Source organism: Panulirus ornatus, chromosome 13 (assembly GCF_036320965.1).
Source record: "Panulirus ornatus isolate Po-2019 chromosome 13, ASM3632096v1, whole genome shotgun sequence".
Taxonomy (NCBI): domain Eukaryota; kingdom Metazoa; phylum Arthropoda; class Malacostraca; order Decapoda; family Palinuridae; genus Panulirus; species Panulirus ornatus.
The window spans coordinates 12,947,018-12,965,296 of record NC_092236.1 but is presented as its reverse complement, the minus strand read 5'-3'; the positions used below and the strand labels follow the sequence as shown (position 1 = coordinate 12,965,296).

The window sequence follows — 18,279 nt, the reverse complement described above, 5'->3', positions numbered from 1 at the left end:
AACACAAGGAGACGAAGTAAAACATACGGGAACACATGGAAAGGTAAAGAAACACGGGGGAAGAAAAGCCGGAAACACAGAAATGAGAGACCACAGAGAAACACAGGAACACTGAGGAAGAGAGGAAGTTAAGAACAGGAAAAGATGATGACGTCTGAGGGTGATGGGAGACAGGTGAACAAGGGAAAAAAGAGAGTAAGCAGGTGAACACTTTGAGAACAGCTATGAAACATGAGGGAACACACGGTGATATGAGGGGTAAAGGGAAATTTTAGGGGGAACAAGGAGAAATATGAGGGAGTTTCCTGCCTGGTACTACGTGCATTGTGACACTTCCAGCACCTGCAGTCTCTCAGCACCACTCCTGACTTGGTACAGCTCTGGGTCTACTCCGATGGCACGTAGAAGTCTATCCAGCTTTCTCTAATCCCCTAAGCAATACGGTACGATCCTCGGGGCACGATGGCCCCGACCTAAGGTCAGGTCATCATTCCCAAAGGCTGTGCCGTCGTGCTCAACATCGCACCGCAATGCTTGACGATCGTAAGGTCGCGTTCAAGGATCGTACCGTCATGTGCAACAGTCGTACCGTCGTGCTCAATGAATCAATGACTTTTTTTTATTCTTCGTCTCCTCTCACCATATCACCATGGGGAGACCAGCCGTGTAATTACCCCTGCCATCTCCACAGACGTCATCATGGTACCAAAACAAAACCTACGAATTCTACGATATCTTACTATTTTTCTTGTCCAACTCCCAAACATGGACTCGTAGAGAGTGTCTGTTTTTACCGTCATCATGTCGGCCATGATCTTTCCTCCTCTGGCTATGCCTTCAAGGCAAAGTTCGGTAGGGATGATACAGTTGAATAAGCTCCATCTTTATTCTTTCTTCCTTTTTTTTCGTAGGCTCCCGAAGACGCAATGCAGGCAAGGGAATCGGCCAATTCGAGCCTCCTAATGTGTCACAACCTTAAGGGATTGAACTCCAACATATATACACTGGTCAAGTGTGATAGGGTATCTGCTGGTGTCCTTGTGACGGCCTCAGTGTGATTTTCAAGCGTCATGACAACCACTTCCAATGTTCTCGAGACCCTGAAATAAAAATTTTTACTCCAGTCAAGCCCTGACCCCACACACGAGTCTCAGATAGTCACCTCCTTCACCTGCACATTACACTGTACATACTCTCGTTTCTCTCTTACTTTTACTTATCTTCCACCCGTACATGCCACCTCCTCTAAGAGAGAGAGAGAGAGAGAGAGAGAGAGAGAGAGAGAGAGAGAGAGAGAGAGAGAGAGAGAGAGAGAGAGAGAGAGACAGACAGACAGACAGACAGACAGACAGACAGACACAGAAAATGGATGTGAGCGAATGCGACCTTCCTTCGTCTGTTCCTGGCGCTATCTAGCTAACGTGGGGAAAGCTGATAAATATTTAAAACCACACACACACACACACTATATATATATATATATATATATATATATATATATATATATATATATATATATATATATATATATATATATTTATATATATATATATATATATATATATATATATATATATATATATATATATATATATATATATATATATATATATACAGGGTGTCCCAAAAAATGTACTCACTATTTGACACCCTATAACACTGAATTTTCTTTTTTCAGATCTAACTGACCCTAAAAATTCGGTGAGTTACAGGGTGTCAAAAAAAGTTAGTACATTTTTGAGGACACCCGAGAGAGAGAGAGAGAGAGAGAGAGAGAGAGAGAGAGAGAGAGAGAGAGAGAGAGAGAGAGAGAGAGAGAGAGAGAGATGAAGTTCATACAATTTGCACCCTTACTGTAGAGCTTGGTTTACAATTCATATACGTATAAATATACACGACCAATGCAAGTCAATGATGGCCGTGTGGTCGACGGCTCCAGCTAATGTCATGGCTTGAAGCCAAAACATCCCCCCAACACACACACACACACACACACACACACACACACACACACACACACACACACACACACACACACACAAACACACACACACACTAAACTTCCCCATCGGTGCGATCCAACTCTGAATAGACACCGACTCATCATGAGCCGGAGAGTCAAAGTCGACCGACCTTTATAAGATAACCACATGACCCTACTGAGCGGCGAGGAGGAGGGGTGAGAGGAATTCAGCACATCATAGATACAATGACCCCCCTGGCGGATCCTCGCAGGTGTGTGTGCAAAGGGAGGGGGAGAGACGACTCTGAGGCACCTTTGATGTTGGTGATGGTGTATAGAAGCTGTGGTCAAGAGCGCGGGTGAAAATCCAGATTGTGTATCTGAACTTTTCGACGTAGAGGCGAAATGTCATGACCAACACCAACCTTCAGGCTAACACGACGGTGTAAGACCCCCACCCGAAGGATGCCCCTTAAACACGACGGTAAGACCCCCACCCGAAGGATGCCCCTTAGACACGACGGTAAGACCCCCACCCGAAGGATGCCCCTTAAACACGACGGTAAGACCCCCAACCAAGGATGCCCCTTAGACACGACGGTAAGACCCCCACCCGAAGGATGCCTCTTAGACACGACGGTCGGTAAGACCCCAACCAAAGGATGCCTCATAGACACGACGGGAAGACCCCCACCCGAAGGATACCCCTTAGACACGACGGTAAGACCCCCACCCGAAGGATGCCCCTTAGACACGACGGTAAGACCCCACCCGAAGGATGCCCCTTAGACACGACGGTAAGACCCCACCCGAAGGATGCCCCTTAGACACGACGGTAAGACCCCACCCGAAGGATGCCCCTTAGACACGACGGTAAGACCCCCACCCGAAGGATGCCCCTTAGACACGACGGTAAGACCCCACCCGAAGGATGCCCCTTAGACACGACGGTAAGACCCCCACCCGAAGGATGCCTCTTAGACACGACGGTCGGTAAGACCCCAACCAAAGGATGCCCCATAGACACGACGGGAAGACCCCCACCCGAAGGATGCCCCTTAGACACGACGGTAAGACCCCCACCCGAAGGATGCCCCTTAGACACGATGGTAAGACCCCCCACCCGAAGGATGCCCCTTAGACACGACGGTAAGACCCCACCCGAAGGATGCCCCTTAGACACGACGGTAAGACGAGAGAACGACACTATGACCCATAATCACGACGATACGATCCCTCAAGTACGACAGTGGTGCCCATGAGCACGAAAGATATGACCCTTGAACACGAAGGTATATAACCCTTGGGTATGATGTCAAGACCAATCAACTGGCCCTTACCAGTCGGCTCAAGGCCCGGCCATCAAAGCCAAGGGTAGTAAAACGTCGTGCTGGAGAAGTTTAGTTCAATCTATCAAACATATATTTTCTCGTGTGTGTGTGTGTGTGTGTGTGTGTGTGTGCGTGTGTGTGCTTGTAACCTTATATCCTAAGATTCCTATTCTTCCGAGCAATATATAATCGTGAAACATGATGCATGACCGTAATTCCTTTCGGTGACTAGTTCTTACCTCTGATATACTACTGAACACTGAATTTACGATTGCTCTTCTTTTTACATCATTTCTCAGCATTATCTAAACAGAAAAGTTGACTCACCAGTCGTTCATTTTTAGTCTTGTATTCTGTTTGAAATATATACATGGTATATATATACTATATCTACCGTTTATATTAAGTATATATCCCCAGGACCCATTTTAAGGGGCTCCTGGAGCTTCGGGGAAGGACTACAAGCAGAGGCAGAAAAATGATGGACTTCTTGACAAGACTGTACTCCTTTTCGTTCACTGATGATGATATAGCCTCGTCGAGGTGACTTCACTTACGGTGAAACCATTTGCAGGCGGACTTCGGTGACATCATATATATATATATATAGATAGATAGATAGATAGATAGATAGATAGATAGATAGATAGATAGATAGATATACGGTTATTGGAGGTGAAACAGAGCTCTTTAAAGACTTCAAGACTTTCGGGAACCAATCACTTCGAAAATTTGGAGAGGCAGTCATGATCAGGGTACACACACATTGCCAATTAACTAATTACCTGATCCTGTTTCTCATCTCTACAAAAACGACTTAAAAAAAAAAAAGAATAGAATATGTACATGATAATCGTCACTTAATTCAACACAGCATTCCGCCACCTGACGAACATCATCTAACCCTTGCTTGATCCGCTGGAAATAACAGGTTACTGAGGAAAGCCTACACAATGAACCAGACTTTCATTCTCGTACTCTGTCATAATGTTACGTGTCACACGAGTCTAAAAAAAACTCTCACTAGACAAGCATTTAGAAAGTGTACCGGAGCATAGAGTACAAACCTCAAACCGCTTAACTCACCGCGGGAGCAGTACATAGGCTTGTTTACGGTAGAGACGAGCCTTCAAAATCTATGTATAATAACATGTAGTCCACTCGCGTCACAGCGCCTACATAACGTGCTACCATCCTAACCCAAAACATACGACACGCAGCGGAACTGGAGAAAGTAATTAAACCTCTATCGGTAATATGATTGCGATACCTGTACGTCTTGCTCCATCCTTTGCCATAGCCATCAGGCCCGTGACGGAGAGGCGCGTGAACACCCGTGGCACGATCCATGAGACGAGTGTAAACAAACACCCCACTCTCAGTCTGCTCTCCCTGACAGCATTCAAACGAAAAACTTCACAAGCAAAACGTACTGACGTAACAACACGTTGGTTACATGAACGATGTAACAACAGCAAGCAACAGGAACGTAAAAACAGTAAAAACAATCGCCTCGACGGACATGGCAGAGTCAACAAATGAAAGGTGTTCATCCGCCCGCAACAGCTGTTTACGTGAGAGAGGAGACCTGAAATCAATTCAACCCTTTCCATACCATATACAACCCAATATTGTTTTAGCATGATATCTATTCAGCATCTGCAGAATATATATATATATATATATATATATATATATATATATATATATATATATATATATATATTATATATATATATTTTTTTTTTTTTTTTTTTTTTTTTTCATACTATTCGCTATTTCCCGCGATAGCGAGGTAGCGTTAAGAACAGAGGACTGGGCCTTTGAGGGAATATCCTCACCTGGCCCTCTTCTCTGTTCCTTCTTTTGGAAAATTAAAAAAAAAAAAAAAAAAAAACGAGAGGGGAGGATTTCCAGCCCCCCGCTCCCTTCCCTTTTAGTCGCCTTCTACGACACGCAGGGAATACGTGGGAAGTATTCTTACTCCCCTATCCCCAGGGAATATATATATATATTTTTTTTTTTTTTTTTTTTTTTTTTTTTTTTTTATACTTTGTCGCTGTCTCCCGCGTTTGCGAGGTAGCGGAAGGAAACAGACGAAAGAAATGGCCCAACCCCCCCCATACACATGTACATACACACGTCCACACACACAAATATACATACCTACACAGCTTTCCATGGTTTACCCCGGACGCTTCACATGCCTTGATTCAATCCACTGACAGCACGTCAACCCCTGTATACCACATCGCTCCAATTCACTCTATTCCTTGCCCTCCTTTCACCCTCCTGCATGTTCAGGCCCCGATCACACAAAATCTTTTTCACTCCATCTTTCCACCTCCAATTTGGTCTCCCTCTTCTCCTCGTTCCCTCCACCTCCGACACATATATCCTCTTGGTCAATCTTTCCTCACTCATTCTCTCCATGTGCCCAAACCATTTTAAAACACCCTCTTCTGCTCTCTCAACCACGCTCTTTTTATTTCCACACATCTCTCTTACCCTTACGTTACTTACTCGATCAAACCATCTCACACCACACATTGTCCTCAAACATCTCATTTCCAGCACATCCATCCTCCTGCGCACAACTCTATCCATAGCCCACGCCTCGCAACCATACAACATTGTTGGAACTACTATTCCTTCAAACATACCCATTTTTGCTTTCCGGGATAATGTTCTCGACTTCCACACATTTTTCAAGGCTCCCAAAATTTTCGCCCCCTCCCCCACCCTATGATCCACTTCCGCTTCCATGGTTCCATCCGCTGACAGATCCACTCCCAGATATCTAAAACACTTCACTTCCTCCAGTTTTTCACCATTCAAACTCACCTCCCAATTGACTTGACCCTCAACCCTACTGTACCTAATAACCTTGCTCTTATTCACATTTACTCTTAACTTTCTTCTTCCACACACTTTACCAAACTCCGTCACCAGCTTCTGCAGTTTCTCACATGAATCCGCCACCAGCGCTGTATCATCAGCGAACAACAACTGACTCACTTCCCAAGCTCTCTCATCCCCAACAGACTTCATACTTGCCCCTCTTTCCAAGACTCTTGCATTTACCTCCCTAACAACCCCATCCATAAACAAATTAAACAACCATGGAGACATCACACACCCCTGCCGCAAACCTACATTCACTGAGAACCAATCACTTTCCTCTCTTCCTACACGTACACATGCCTTACATCCTCGATAAAAACTTTTCACTGCTTCTAACAACTTGCCTCCCACACCATATATTCTTAATACCTTCCACAGAGCATCTCTATCAACTCTATCATATATATATATATATATATATATATATATATATATATATATATATATATATATATATATATATATATATATATTTTTTTTTTTTTTTTTTTTTTTTGCTTTGTCGCTGTCTCCCGCGTTTGCGAGGTAGCGCAAGGAAACAGACGAAAGAAATGGCCCAACCCACCCCCATACACATGTATATACATACGTCCACACACGCAAATATACATACCTACACAGCTTTCCATGGTTTACCCCAGACGCTTCACATGCCTTGATTCAATCCACTGACAGCACGTCAACCCCGGTATACCACATCGATCCAATTCACTCTATTCCTTGCCCTCCTTTCACCCTCCTGCATGTTCAGGCCCCGATCACACAAAATCTTTTTCACTCCATCTTTCCACCTCCAATTTGGTCTCCCTCTTCTCCTCGTTCCCTCCACCTCCGACACATATATCCTCTTGGTCAATCTTTCCTCACTCATTCTCTCCATGTGCCCAAACCATTTCAAAACACCCTCTTCTGCTCTCTCAACCATGCTCTTTTTATTTCCACACATCTCTCTTACCCTTACGTTACTTACTCGATCAAACCACCTCACACCACACATTGTCCTCAAACATCTCATTTCCAGCACATCCATCCTCCTGCGCACAACTCTATCCATAGCCCACGCCTCGCAACCACACAACATTGTTGGAACCACTATTCCTTCAAACATACCCATTTTTGCTTTCCGAGATAATGTTCTCGACTTCCACACATTCTTCAAGGCTCCCAGAATTTTCGCCCCCTCCCCCACCCTATGATCCACTTCCGCTTCCATGGTTCCATCCGCTGCCAGATCCACTCCCAGTTATCTAAAACACTTCACTTCCTCAAGTTTTTCTCCATTCAAACTCATATATATATATATATATATATATATATATATTATATCCATGGGGATAGGGGAGAAAGAGTACTTCCCACGTATTCCCTGCGTGTCTTAGAAGGCGACTAAAAGGGGAGGGAGCGGGGGGCTGGAAATCCTCCCCTTTCGTTTTTTAATTTTCCAAAAGAAGAACAGAGAAGGGGGCCAAGTGAGGATATTTCCTATAAGGCTCTGTCCTCTATGCTACCTCGCTAACGCGGGAAATGGCAAATATATATATATATATATATATATATATATATATATATATATATATATATATATATATATATATATATATATATATATATATCATATATGCCTTCTCCAGATCCAACTTCTACGTCAATCTTGTTTAATAACTGTGAGGCTGTGGTCAAAGCACCTCTTCCACTTCTCATCCATGATGGACAAAACGATGACCTCTATCCCCTCACTGTAACTCTCCGCTTTCAGTTGTGGTACCATCTCTGTTGCCCTCCCCTGAGGTTTTGATTAGTTCTTTGTATTTTAGAAATGAGGCAGCCCAACACAATAAGCGTAATTCAGTTTTAGCTTATGGTAAGATGAGAGCACTTTACTGAAAACTTCCTTTCCAAAGCACTTGAATGCGATGCTAATAATTACCAGTGGACAGTTTGTTGTCTCCCTTACAGCTTCTCTTGAGGTGGGGCTCTGACGACAGCTTTGGGTCGATATCAACTCCCAAGTCCCTCTCAACTACAGATCCCTGCGCCTTATTCCCTACTAGATGACAATGGTACCGAGGCCTTCTTTCACTGTGTCCCATCCTCATTAATCTGCATTTGCATACAATGAATTTCATTGACAGTGTGTCAGACAAACTTTGGTGTTTGTCTAAATCCACCTCACTCTTTACTTCCTCTATGATCTTGGCAACAATCACGGACTTATTCAGACATGATTTCGATCCTTGTGACAAGTCATTTACACAGAACAAGAAGAGCAATGGTCCCAGGAATGGGTCCTGCGGCAAGCCAACCAACTTCAAAAAAGGTTCCGTTGACATGAGTCGTTTATTCATTCCTACAAGGGAAATTTTCTTACCTTAGAAGAAGTCACCCATTTATTCCTGCCCGAAGACCCAGCTTCTTTACAAACCTTCCATGTGGTATAGTGTCAAATGCTTTCTGGAAGACCCAAACGGTATCCATCCAACCTTCTACTTTGCCCAGAACGGACTGCACTGTCGCACAAAAGTCCAAGATGTTTGTTACACATTACCTCCTTTCCCTGAATCCGTGCTGTTACGAATTAAAAAAATCAAGTCTCTCATCGAAGTTTATCTCGGGGTTTGCCAAAAACAACGCCATTCATTTCAGCTATGCACCTCTAACATACGTTCCTCCTAACCTTAAGCCGGTTTCGCTGACAGAAATAACAGCTGTGACCTTGCCCTCTCTGCACTTGATCTCGTAACCCCAAAACTCCACCAACCGCAAGCAATACAGGCTTCAACACTGGTGTAAACTTGGCAAGGCATGCAAGAACAGGGAAAGGCATATACAGATCGTGATATGTCACAAAGTCTCACCTTCAGGAGAATACTTACGGGATAATAAGTTAAATACAATAAAGATTCTTCAGGAAAAATACTTATTATAAAATTCTGGGGATAACTAGGGTACGATACAAGTATAATATTTCTAAGGACAATTAGAAAACGACAAATGACAAGCTCCAAAAACTAAATGCACCCGCAACCCTCGCCTTAAGCATAAGGGTCTCGGCAACAAGATCAGTGGTAGGGTTTGTCAAGGTCATTCCTTGTACCAAGCTGGAATTTGTTGGCGTACCCTTTTGCTACATTTATACTTTTTTCTTTTAAACATTTTTACTCCAGGGAACTGAGCTCTGTCCCTGATCTTTGCCAGCATGCGAGGTACGGGTTTGGGACCACAGTTCTGCAAAATTTTATCAAAAAGGTTAATATGTACTTGATCCAACCCCACATAAATGGAAATGTGTTGACGTAATGATGATAAGTAAATAATCTCATTAGTTATTTACATATCTACATAATGCAAACTATAAACTTGTGTGCAGAGTTGATGTAATAAAATCAAATGACGTAATAAGTAAATAATCTCTCATTAGTTATTTACATATTCACATAACCCAAACTATAAACTTGTTTGCAGAGTTGATGTAATAAAATCAAATGTATAAATACATATACAGTTTGAATTGTGCATGTAAATGTAGGGGGGGGGGGGGAGGTACCAAATGAGAGAAAGTTTACAAGTCACATATCACCTTAACTTTCCTTGCCCGAGGATGGAGCTGGCGCGAATCTGTCAACGATCACATCTTGCCTTTTTGGAATCAGTTTTTTTCCCTACACCTCTTGCAAACCGAAACCTTCTCTTAGTGTGTGTGATTATCACTCAGCATCCTTGGCATGTTGAGGTTTTTATCCTCGAACAATGTACCCGAGTATTAAATACAGTCAGCCGCTGACAAAAGGCTAGGCTACCGTTACAATACCTCTGTGAACAGGTCAGACGCAACACACCACCATACACTGGACGCCCTCCCTTATTTCTTTCATTCTTATAATCGCTTTAATCGTATTTCTCCTTCTACTCCGATCTTCTGATTATAAAACTGTATTCATACTAATTTACATATTTTCTCTCCTTCAACAAACAACCTCAACAAGTTTCTTAAGTACTCTACATCATAATAATCAAATTTCAGGTTATATTGAGTAAAGACCAAGTATCGGGCGTTATGTATGAGTGTCTATTCTCGAAACACCATTGACCGATACAGTATGTTTTTAAGTACACCATGTTAACCACATGTACTTCTCGATTGTTCAGCATCGGCCACATAAGGACACGCAACAATGCGCCACTGAAAATTCATCATTACCATAACACCACCACAACCATCCCGTTTCCAAATACACTGTTATTTGCGGAATATTACCGCCTGAATGTGATTACCCTTCTTCACCACTCAACCAGTTTAGTTCTTACGCTGATGATTCCATTGGGCATATTTTGATTCCCCCTCAGACAAACTCGTCCTTATTTTCGCACTAGCCACAGCTCCGCTCTTAATTCGAACCAGAGCAGTATCCCGGAATAGGAAAGCGGACACCTAGCTAAATCTGATCAAGATAAAACGCAACTTCCATGTGAGAATCATCAATATTACAAAATCTGTTTCCTAAAAGCTGAGGATGTTATATAGGTGTCGTATTTATATTCTCTGGCGAGCAGCAACATCATATCTGCAGAAGTCATATTCACTCCACAATGGATTGCCACTCACACATTTGGAGTGGCTCTTCCTCCTCTTTTTTTAGTAGCCAGAGTGGAATCAATAGCTTAACGCCTCATTAAATTTTCTTTAGGCATCAACTCTCTCCCACTATCCATCTTTATCCACCGTGACGTTGCTGTCCTCTCCCCATTGCACAGGTCATTTTGGTCATTGTTATCTTTAGCTGTCTACATGTGTTCCTGCTACCCTGCTGCTTCCCTTGATTTTTATGTGAAGACCAATCACTCAAGGACTGACCGTTATAATACCTCCTTCCCTCGAACAGCGAAGCTGTGTAACATTTCTTTCATCTTTCCCTCTTCCCATAATCTTTCTATTTTCACGAGTAAGATGTACAAAAACCTGAAGAAACTCTGACTACTGTGTTTATTCTTTTTCTCACTATTTTCTTTCATCCGAGGTGGCCAACATTGAGGGATGTTTTGCACGTGCCAAGTACGTCATTATAAAAGAAAAAAATACATATGAATTATCAAAATCTATCGATATCACGTCACCTTAAACGTCAAAACTCTACACTACACAGTGACGCTACTGATATTAGGAGCTTCGTCATCCAGTGTGGTTTCCCTGACCCGCAAATGACGATGACTGAACACTTCTGGTGCATTTGTAAATGAGTTAAATCCCCCTTCCTTCTCCCTCTTACCACCTCTTCTTTCCCTCTGATTATCAATTACGTGTTTATTTTTTTTTTTTCAGATAGGATAGTTTTACTCGAGGTGCCCGAAGTCTTGACAGTGAGTATATATATGGAGAATCACAAGCGTAAAATTCCTAACCCCCCCTCCCCCTAAATAAAAACGCAATTCGTAATCACGCACAAAGAGAAAGTGAGGTGGTGGTGGTGGTGGTGGTGGCGTGTGCGTGTGTGTGTGTGTGTGGGGGGGGGGGGGGGGTATTTCATGTAACTGCATTTCCAGGTCAGGGAAATCGCGTTGATTTGAAGTATTTGAAAGCAGCCCGTCTTAGAAAACGGGGTTCGTGTCAAGTGAATCAAACAACAATACTGATATCTAAAAACAAGTTCTGTGGACGGGCCATATTGTAATGACGATGGTCAATGCAAGGACAGGACTTGGCTCATCAAAATTATTAACATATTGATGTAAACAGCTCCTAATTAATCATTAATTGTTGCACGTAGTTGGTATTTACTAATTAACAGTAAGACAAATCACTATACCATCTTAATGATTATGTAAGTGTCCGTCTAGCGATCTCGTGATGCACATTTAGACGTGTCCTGGTAATGACATTACCATAATTCATTGTAAATTGTGTGAAACAATTCATGATTCATGTATGTTATACACAAATAACTGCATTTTCCCATGATTCTGAATATAGGTGGCTATGTTCACAGATATTTCAAAGTGTATGCGTGTTAGTTTCAACAGATTCGTCTTTGTAAATCATTATGATTGAGAAAATGTGTGCACATTGATTTTTTTTTTACTGTCCCCCGTGGCTGATACATTAAGCAGCTCCTCGTATACAGTTTAGAACACACCGCCAGAGGACAGCACACTGTTAGGCAAGTAGCAGTTAGTGTTCCTGACCGTGACGCATCCACGGGCCGCCCAGGCTCGAGCGCATAGGTTCGAATCCTGGTTGCGGCAGTCGGTCCACAGTCAACCCGGCTGTTCATCCTCCCCTAAAGTTTGGTCGATAAACTGGGTACCTGGCTCAGGCTAGGTACCCAGGGGGCCAGGTGAGGATATTCCCTCAAAGGCCCAGTCCTCTGTTCTTAACGCTACCGCGCTAACGCGGGAAATGGCGAATAGTATGAAAGAAAGAAAAGAAAATATATATATATATATATATATATATATATATATATATATATATATATATATATATATATATATATATATATATATATATAATGGTATGGCTTATGGTGATAGCCGTGGTTTAACCCCTACAGCACGACGCTACGACCCATCACCACAATAGTACAATTCTCGAGCACAACGGTAAGACTTTGGGTGTGATGGCATTGCCTGGCCTTTGACCTAACCCTAAAGGATCAGGTCATAGGCCAGGGCATCAAAGCATGCATTATACCGTCTTGTTCCACTGGTCAAAGTCCTCAACTCCAATCACAAATAAGCGTACAGTACATAATAAAGTCTACCTGTTAAGCTCAAATCAATTTTTTCTTAAACTTTATCGAATACCGATTTTTTTTTTTTATCTGACTGTATACGTCATTACACTGTCTGTCTCTAAACTCCTTAAATTAGATCGGGGAGACATAACATTCAATACACTGACGATCATCTGCACCGCAGACACGACAGTTTGTTGTTACAATACCCACTTTTTATGGATACAAGTAACAGCCTTAGCCTAGCCTCATCAGAGCCTAGCTTTATCCATCGCAATACCGATCATCTTTTTTTTTATATACCACGGGTGAGTATGCTAACCAATGCAAGATTGTCATATCTAACAGCCAAATGCCATAATTCATGTTACTTGCTCCAAGTATGCAATTATTAGTATTAATCTTATCTCTCAGGCAAGCTCTTTCTTTGTTACTTGGACGACCTCATGAAGCCTTCGAAGGTTTTCTACCCCCACAACCAGGGCTGGGCCCAGACTGCTGGGTTGGGTCGTGGGTCGAACCAAGCTGTTGTTAGATTCATCGTGCGTGATTATCATTTGACAGGACTTGCCAATTTTTTCGATGCTAGATATTCAATTACTTCACAGGACTCAGAAAATGTTCACTTTGATCTAACTACTTTCCATATAACCTAACAATTTCTTGAATCTAATGAACATGGAGAGGTAATATGGGTCGAACCAAGCTGCTGTTAGATTCATCGTGCGTGATGAAAATTTGAGAGGACTTAAAAAAATTTTCAATGCCAGATACTCAGTTACTTCTTCACAGGACTCAGAAAGTGTTCACTTTGATCTAAGTACTCTGAATATAACGTAATAATTTCTTGAATCTAATGAACATGGAGTAGTAATATGTCTGTTCTTAGCGAGAGATTTTACAGGCTTTCATTCCTGTCTGGTCTACAGGGAATTATTATATACTGGCAACGATGCCTTCCAAGATTTCTAGTTTCTAATCTGATACACATATACATCTCCCGTCTACTGTTGAAAAACTGAAATCTCTCTGCTTTCAGTTGTCCCAAATAGGCCTCAAAAACAAAAGCTGCGAATGAACTTTGTACAATTTTTTAGGTACAAATTCGCCATCCTTGAGAGGCAGTTAGTCAGGAGACCTATAAGTGACCTGAAGAAAGACATCATAGCTAGTCTTCGTTTTGAAGGTTCGCCCAAGGAGGCAATGGTTCCGATGTTGGTGCTAGCTGAAAGTAAGCTTATCGGACGTCATTACTCTTAGATCTTATACATCTATTCGTCAGTTATATGATGATGAGTGTTCGAGTCCTGTATTCTAATTAACTCTCACGTAACAAGATAATCATTATTTGTCGCCATTAAACAGCATGTTCTTCTTAGAAATACGCGATTCATCTCAGTCTCTTACTTAACCCAAGCTGAAGATTCTTCAAATGAAAATCTTGACAAATTCAAAACGAAATATGATTTAGTGATTGAAAATTAGACTGATGGGAACGAACAGGTGACACACACACACACACACACACACACACACACACACACACACAAAATAGGGCTTCTGTTAACAACAACAACAACAATAGGGTATAATGACAATAATGATACTGATATATCTATCCTGGACAGTACATGACGCGTTACGTTTAACATAGCTGCTACCAATGGCATTCAAGTAGCCCCTGTTGAAATAAACCACTTTCAGCCAGTCCTAACAGTTCTTAACCTATACCTGAAATCAAAAATAACTGAAAACTTAGGTCATTTGTAAGTGACCATGACCATGTTGAAGCTTGAGGGAAAGATTAAGGTCATCCACCGCACCCTAACCCAGTCGTACTAAGTCTTAGACAACACACAACCTTCACCACACGCCATGGATCAACACTTCACTGCTGCTAACATAACCACGTTATCTCAAAGTATCTGTCAGGTTCTAGGGGAACAACGTGCACTTGAAGACCCACGTGAGGCGACCACGTGGTGGCGCCGGAGTATCGTTCCTTATCAGTGGGCGGAGGTTCGATGGAGAGAATATGAGGAGAGAATCCGTGGCACAGCCTGGGGCGCTCTACGGCACACTGAGTCTGGGTGGCCGCACCTGCCGCGCCTCCCACGCCACCAACAGGGCACATAATCATCCCCATCCTGCCCTACCTCATCTACTGACACACACACACACACACACACACACATACTCCCGTCATCTAAACACATCAGGGACACAATACACACGTTTCCCCCACAGGTTCCTAGTCAGTTTCAAATATAACTGAAACTTCCAATGCATCTACGTAGTGCCCCTGAGGAATCCAAGATTAAAAGCAACTATTCTAGTCCGACAGATATTCTACTTAAATCCACTCGTCGTAGGTGTGTTAATATCACGGAAAAGTCAGTGCTGGTTGACATACGGTGTAATGACGGAGAGAAAGAAAAGGTGAAAAAAAAATGTAGAATAGGGGAGTGGATAATAATACGAAGACGAAATGTGGGACGAGAACACCGACCACCGGAAACAGTACATACTCCGTAGATGCTACGCATGAGATGCGTCCAAACAAAACAAACAATGGTATTTTGAAAGGAACAGCCTGGCGTGCCCCCACCTGCCGATTAGGACCTGACGTGTCCCTCCGCCCTCAATGATCACTAGATGAGCAACAAGCCTTGCCTGCCACTTGTAATGACCAAGACACCGTGCTGGATCACATCCGCCACACTGACCCAAGTAACCAACATCCTCATCACCATGGGTCATTGCACTCGTCAACACCTATGCGACCTACTCAAACAGTTTTCCAAGATCTAATGCGCCACTGTGTCGAGTGTCGAGCGCAACAAATCCATAGAATGTGTGGCCGCATTAATCCCTGCACAGACCGTGGCTGCCTTTAAACGGGCTCCTCTTTTATCGTACGCTCTGTAACCTCTTCTGCCACAACCCACACGGGAGGCGGGAATACACAGTAAACACGTCGATTCACTCGGTTGAAATCCGTCCATTTCGAGGGTACTATAGTCAAAGCTAGAGATATATTAAAATTCATCTAATCCCCTGCAAACCGCCAGATGCACTGCTCCTTACTCCGTCACTGAACGAAACCTCACCACCAATTACATCCTAGTCATGGCAGCGGAGTGACAACCGTCCCTACCTCCTACACCCTCCTTCTATCAATCCCAGCCTCTCCTGCTGCTTCCTATTGGAGGGGATCCGATTTAATCAGTCCTTCCCGTCGACCTCCAAACCAAAGTTTAATAGGCACCTGACGGTCTTGTTAAAGTTTATTTTTCAATGAGTTCCCTATACTTTGGATATGGCCATTTTCCACCATCTATTACAGCTTAGATTTTTTTGTATCTAGGAAATAATCCATCATGTTTCTATTCTATTCAAAAACAAAACCTTGGTCTAAAGATATAATCCTAATGTGTGAGCGCATTAGAATTATAAATAAACTTGAAAAAAAAATACCACTATTTCAAAAACATAAAGACTGATAAAGATCAGAAAGCTACAAACGCTATCCATTGTGTCAAGTGCAAAAAGTGTAACAACGCTTTCACTTCTATTTCAAGAAATCATTAACTTCCGTCGATTTAGTATCTAATATCTGATATATCGCACCTACGCTACAGACCTGGCAGGTAAATGAGGTATTCCCAAGCTCTTATGCGCCATTGTGTCAAGCGTAAACCATCCATAGAATTAGTGGCCTTATCTATCCTTGTACAGGCCGTTGCTGCCTCTGAACGGAATCTTCTTTTCCAGTGCTACTAATAATCTCTCCTGCCACAACCCAAAGAAGAGGCAGGAGTACACAAGTAAACTCATTGCTTCATTCGGTAGCATATATATATATATATATATATATATATATATATATATATATATATATATATATATATATATATATATATATACACTAAAGTTACGCCAGGCTCTTGGTTTAATCTCACCAGTCAAGGTGCCACAAGACAAGTCATCCTGACTCAGCCTCACGGTTTTAACCACGCTTTGTATTCCATCTACAAGTCCTACCGAATTACAGGAATCACGTCACTGTACCCCTTCTGCCTCATAACCCGTCCCAGCTACATCTGTAACTCCTAGCACACGTTTTGGAGACCTCCATCCCAGCCAGGTGTCCTCGTTCTTTTTTCGCTCATGCAGCTCTTAGCCTTCTCTCCCTCCTCCACCACGTTCCTCAACTTGCCCCATCCTTTTATTCCCATATGAACCAATTCCATACTTTAAAAAAAGCCGGCAGTTATCATCGAATGTAGTATATATCTCAACAATACAATGAAGGATGACACCGATAAACGCATCTTCACTACATCCACAAGAAACCAAAATTCATTTTACCCTCGAGAAATGCATCTTCCTCTCCACCCTTGACGAATCCTAGTCACCCTTGAATCATTTCTTCTGCATCTCCAAATAATCTCGCACTTAAAGCACTGAAACGTGAATTACTGAGGTTCTTTCCAAGAAGTTCTTTGACAACAGGCTGTTCGACATCCGGTCAAACAATTCACAACTTATTTCGCCTTTTCCAGTACATTTTGCAATATCGAAAAAAAAATTGATGACTATTATGAAAACTGCTCTTCGTATTCTAAATAGTTCTACGTAAACATTCGAATCCTCGTTTCTTTAAAACCACTAAAGACGACGATAAGACCCTACCTACAATACGACGGCCATCATTACCTGAAGTAAGTCTTTGGGGGTCTCTACACCCAAAACCAAGGGTATGATCAGGCACACAAAAAGGTCGTATGCTTAAACAAACTGACACCAGTAAAACAGAGGTGCAGCCTGCATGCTAAAACACCCTGGTTGATCATGGGTCAAGAAACAGCTGGGATGAGCTCTTTAAAAACCTTAGAAACTCGCTCAAATAATGACTCAATTATATTTCTGGCAGGTGAATTATTGGTGTTCTAGAACACCCACCAAACACATTCACAACTCTAATGACATTATGGTAGTTCTCTCCCACTTTCCTTTCATGTACTAAGGAAGACAAAATCTACAGTATATTTGCATCACCGTTATGAAATGTAGCAACAAAATGTCTATGACCCATGGCAATACAAAAACAAAAATACCTTCTTTTTTTTTCCCCATCCGCGTACCACTTAGAATTTACTGCTAATATTTCACTGATGGCGTGGCATATAACCTAAACCTTATGGGTTTGGTCAAAGGCGACGCCATCGTACCTAAGGGTCGTACCGTCGTGCTCAAGGGTCGCACCGTTCTCTCAAGAAGTTAGATTGGACACACGCACAGCCATACGTTACGACCACATTACAACTCTTACTTCCGTGCTATTCATCAG

General features: G+C 42.4%; 1 protein-coding gene across 7 annotated transcripts in view; it reads right to left on the bottom strand.

The window, feature by feature from the left end:
• The window catches only part of LOC139752770 (uncharacterized), a 199,302-nt gene that overhangs the window by 157,618 nt on the left and 23,405 nt on the right, over positions 1–18,279 (bottom strand). For 6 of the 7 annotated variants that reach the window (XM_071668677.1, XM_071668680.1, XM_071668681.1 and 3 more), the window contains exon 1: positions 14,893–15,041. The exons of the other annotated variant lie outside the window; for it this stretch is intronic. The gene's annotated coding sequence lies outside the window, so the exon portion shown is untranslated. Of the gene's footprint in view, positions 1–14,892; positions 15,042–18,279 lie in introns of those variants that run through there. 7 annotated transcript variants of the gene reach the window in all.